Source organism: Oryctolagus cuniculus, chromosome 4 (genome assembly GCF_964237555.1).
Source record: "Oryctolagus cuniculus chromosome 4, mOryCun1.1, whole genome shotgun sequence".
NCBI lineage: Eukaryota > Metazoa > Chordata > Mammalia > Lagomorpha > Leporidae > Oryctolagus > Oryctolagus cuniculus.
In genome coordinates, this window is record NC_091435.1 from 97,581,958 (window position 1) to 97,587,342 (window position 5,385).

Consider the following 5,385-nt stretch of genomic DNA (forward strand, 5'->3'; position numbering starts at 1 on the left):
TCAATAAGTGGTTTAATGTGTTTGGAGTAGCCAAAATTAGGACACCTTCCATTCTCCTCTGATTTGACAACCTATTTCTCTGCTACAACTTATAGCTCTTCCACCTCTCACAACTAGAGTTAATCTGCCCTCTGAGAGAAGTCGGAAGTGAAGGAGCTGAGGTAAAGCTGTGGATGAAGAGAGATCCAAGGGAGTAAAAGGGCAAGGGTAGAGGGCCATCACGACCGCTTCCACAACCCAGGTGTGGCTGGATGACAGCAGCCGAGCACTGGCAGCTGAAGGCCTGAGGACATGTGCAGCCGGTCTCTCAGCAGCCATGGTGGAGAGACTCAGAGTAAACCTCTAGGGTGGAGGATGAGAGCTGAACAAGAGGCTGTGATGATCAGTAAGCTCCCCCACCCAGAGCTAGCCAATGTTCTACAACCTCTCCAGTGCTTTGAAAAACATGCACCCCCTGTATCTGCCTCTTCCTATATAAAACAAAATAGTTTTAGATTATGCCATTTAAAGAATAATTATTTTTGAAAGTCTGTGTTCATTAAAGCACACACACAAGTGTTGTCTATACCATTGATATGTCCTTTGACACTGTGCTGTCAGCATCACATTTAAGCATTGAATACCCAATGAGAAGATAAAGAGTGAAGAGTTACTATCAACCTTTACACTGGGAATGCAGCAGTCGAAGGTACATTTGTCCTGAAGCTCATAAAGCTTCAACTCCAGGCTCCTTCCAAGGCTCTGAGAGCAGCCCTGGCAACCCACTCACATGTCGTAGGCTTTGGGAAATCTGGAAAAAGGAAAGACATTTTCATCTCAATCAGTTCGTACTCTGGTCTCTTTCCACTCTGACCTCCCTTCTATCACACTTCCTGTGTCAGCTCATCTTGAAGATGTATTTTTAAGATCCAATTAAGGGGAAGTTATTCTAGGATATGTTTAGTTTAGATTTAATGATATATATTTATCTGCTTTGCTAGCTATCTCAGTATGCAGAGTGGGTCCGGAGACTATGCTTCCTTATCATTACTATGCTGACTGACCCAGTATCATGAACCAAAGTATCAGGCCAGAGGTTGCCCACAGAACAGGCACCAGAAGTAGACACGTAGTAACGGAGTAACACAGTTTGAAATGTGTGGAACCAGAGGCGGTCTATGAAACATTCCTCCTGTCATCAGATGCATACAATCGTGAGCAGAGGACATTGCCACGTGACAGTAAGGATGACACCAAGGACGTTTCACTGATGCAGAAGAGGAGACAATGAATGCACCAAGAAAATCCAGTGGCATCCTTTTCCCGTGTGTCCTTCCCAGTTGGTGCAATTGTGTCTATCCTCACTGTGAATACTCAGCAGCAGCTTTATCACTTATGTGATGACAGTTATCTTGGGTGCGGCTCTTGGGCTGTGAAGAATGTGACAGGTGGACTGATGGGAGGCCCACGTTGGTGGAACCATGTTGACAATCCAGATAGAGCCACTGGGTGTTTGGGTCCAGGAAGATATCCCTTGAAGAAAATTCAACTCTTTCAGGGGTTGAATCAAGAATCTTTTGCTTAGGACTTCTTGCCTGTCCAGTGCTATGGGTGACATTTGCCTTTAGTGCTCTCTTCTTCAGAAGTCAAGTGTTTGGTAGCGTTTACCAGGGGTGTGGTGCTACAAGGTGCCAACCTATGGAATCATATCAGGGGCAAAACAGCATCAGAAAGAATTTAACCAGCAGGGCTGGCGCCGTGGCTCACTTGGTTAATCCTCCACCTGCAGCACTGGCATCCCATATGTCACCGGGTTCTAGGCCCGGTTGCTCCTCTTCCAGTCCAGCTCTCTGCTTTGGCCCCGGGAAGGCAGTGGCAGATGGCCCAAGTGCTTGAGCGCCTGCACTCGGGTGGGAGACCAGGAAGAAGTACCTGGCTCCTGGCTTCAGATCAGCAAAGCTCCGGCCATAGAGGCCATTGGGGGGTGAACCAATGGAAAGAAGACCTTTCTTTTTTATTATTTATTTATTTATTATTTAGTAAATACAAATTTTCAAAGTACAGTTAATGGATTACAATGGCTCCCCCCCATAATTTCCCTCCCACTCACACCCCACCCATCTCCCGCTCCCTCTCCCATTCCATTCACATCAAGATTTATTTTCAATTATCTTTATATAAAGAAGATCAATTCAGTATATATTAAGTAAAGATTTCATCAGTTTGCACCCACACAGAAACACAAAGTGTAAAATACTGTTTCAGTACTAGTTATAGCATTACTTCACATTGCACAACACACTAAGGACAGATCCCACATGAGAAGTAAGTACACAGTGACTCCTGTTGTTGGCTTAACAATTTGACACTCTTGTTGATGGCGTCAGTAATCTCCCTAGGCTCCAGTCATCAGTTGCCAAGGCTATGGAAGCCTTTTGAGTTCGCTGACTTTGATCTTATTCCGACAGGGTCATAATCAAAGTGGAAGTTCTCTCCTCCTTTCAGAGAAAGGTACCTCCTTCTTTGATGGTCCCATTCTTTCCAGTGGGATCTCACTCGCAGAGATCTTCCATTTAGGTCTTCCTTTTTTTTTTTCCCCCAGGGTGTCTTGGCTTTCCATGCCTAAAATACTCTCCTGGGCTCTTCAGCCAGATCCAAATGCCTTAAGGGCTGATTCTGAGGCCAGAGTGCTATTTAGGACATCTAAGAGTCTACTGTGTATCCTGCTTCCCATGATGGATCATTCTCTCACTTTTTGATTCTATCAGATAGTATTAGCAGACACTAGACTTGTTTGTGTGATCCCTTTGACTCTTAGATCCATTAGTGTGATCAATTGTGAACTGAAATTGATCACTTGGACTAGTGAGATGTCATTGGTACATGCCACCTTGATGGGATTGTATTGGGATCCCCTGGCATGATTCTAGCTCCACCATTTGGGGCAAGTTCAATTGAGCATGTCCTAAATTGTACATCTCCTCCCTCTCTTATTCCCACTCTTATATTTAACAGGGATCACTTTTCAGTTAAAATTTAAACACCTAAGAATAATTGTGTGCTAATCACAGAGTTCAACCAATAGTACTAGAACAAAATAAAGAGAAAATACTAAAATGGATAAAGTATTACATTGTACATCAACAGGACAAGAGCTGATCAAGTCACTGTTTCTCATAGTGTCCATTTCACTTCAACAGGTTTCCCCTTTGGTGCTCAGTTGGCTGTCACCAATCAGGGAGAACATATGATGTTTGTCCCTTTGGGACTGGCTTATTTCACTCAGCATAATGTTTTCCAGATTCCTCCATCTTGTTGCAAATGACCGGGTTTCATTGTTTTTGACTGCTGTATAGTATTCTATAGAGTACATGTCCCATAATTTCTTTATCCAGTCTACTGTTGATGGGCATTTGGGTTGGTTCCAGGTCTTAGCTATTGTGAATTGGGCTGCAATAAACATTAATGTGCAGACAGCTTGTTTGTTTGCCAATTTCATTTCTTTTGGGTAAATTCCAAGGAGTGGTATGGCTGGGTTGAATGGTAGGGTTATCTTCAGGTTTCTGAGGAATCTCCAGACTGACTTCCATAGTGACTTAACCAATTTGCATTCCCACAAACAGTGGGTTAGTTCCCTTTTTCCCCACATCCTCTCCAGCATCTGTTGTTGGTAGATTTCTGAATGTGAGCCATTCTAACTGGGGTGAGGTGAAACATTGTGGTTTTGATTTGCATTTCCCTGATTGCTAGTGATCTTGAACATTTTTTCATGTGTCTGTTGGCCATTTGGATTTCCTCTTCTGAAAAATGTCCATTGAGGTCCTTGGCCCATCTCTTAAGTGGGTTGTTTGTTTTGATGTTGTGGAGTTTCTTGATTTCTTTGTAGATTCTGGTTATCAACCCTTTATCTGTTGCATAGTTTGTGAATATTTTTTCCCATTCTGTTGGTTGCCTCTTCAGTTTCCTGACTGTTTAAGAAGACCTTTCTCTCTGTCTCTCTCCCTCACTGTCTAACTCTATCTGTCAAAAAAAAAAAAAAAAAGAATTTAACCAGCATGGCAATCTTGTATCTTGGAAAGCAGTTTTTAAAGCAAAACACAGGAAGTGATCAGATTACATGAGTAGAGAGAAAGCTGATGTGTTTGTTACACTGGAGGAACAACTGAAGAGATTCTTGACTGTGAATCTTTTAGCACTCAGCCCATGTTGCAGAGGAGTGTTGGGTTTGTTTTTCACTTAAAATTTTTGTTGAGGGACCAGTGTTTTGGCATAGATAGTAAAGCTACACACCTGTGATGCCAGCATCCCATATGGGCTCCCATTCAAGTCTTGGCTGCTCCACTTCTGCTCCAGCTCCCTGCTAATGCACCATGGAAAGCAATGGAAGACAACCCAAATGGTGGGGCCCCAGCACCCACGTGGGAAACCCAGAAGAAGCTCTTGGCTTTGGCCTGGCAGAGCCCTAGCCATTGTGGCCATTTGGGGAGTGAACCAAAGGATGGAAGACCTCTGTTTCCGTCTTTCCTTCTCTCTATAACTCTGACTTTGAAATAAATAAATAAATCTTTTTAAAAAACTATTTAAAAACAAGAAAAGAAGTTTTTATTTTCTTTCTAGCAGTTGGGGCTTGACTCCATGGTATCACTAAAAACAGTCAACATTTGTTTTATGGTCCATATATCTCTGTCCATAGTCATAATACTAGTGTATCTCAAATAAATAAAAAGTATCTGTGTTCATTTATATATGTAATGGAAACCATCACTTCTTTTTTCTAAGATTTATTTGAAAGGCAGAGTTCACAGAGAGAGGAAGACACAGACAGAGGAAGAGAGAGAGGGAAAGATCTTCCATCCACTGGTTTACTGCCCAAATGGCCATGGTCAAAAGTAGTCTGGTCAGAAGCCAGGAGCCAGGGGTTTCTTCCAGAAATTTGTGGGTGCAGGGGCCCAAGCACTTGAGCCATCTTCTGCTATGTTTCCCAGGCTATTAGTAGGGAGCTGCATCAAAAGTTAAGCAGCCAGGACACAAACCAGAACCCATTTGGTATACCCCTGCTGCAGGCAGTAACTTTACCCACTATGCCACAACATCGACCCCTGAAACCTTTGTTTTTCGATTTGCAGAACATGGGTGGACGTTTTTAGTCTTCTTCAAATCTCTATGTGTTCAAATAGTATGTCTACATATTATTTTCAGAAGTAAGTTTTAATTCCAAGGAAAGAGTTGGTATTTGGCTTGTGTATAAGTTAGATAAACTTGTTAATTTTTAGTATGTACTTTATGGTAAATTTTCTTATCTTAGGCATATACAAATAAAAATTTAGGCCAATGGTGTTAGCCAGGGTTTTTTTAATTTGTAACAAGTCATTTACTTTATAAGGCCTAATTGGTATGAATGTAATC

General features: G+C 42.3%; 1 pseudogene; it reads left to right on the top strand.

Annotated features, from left to right (window-relative positions):
* Window positions 1-1,435: 1,435 nt before the first annotated feature.
* On the top strand, window positions 1,436-4,100 carry LOC108177901 (Golgi apparatus membrane protein TVP23 homolog B-like; annotated as a pseudogene).
* Window positions 4,101-5,385: the final 1,285 nt, after the last annotated feature.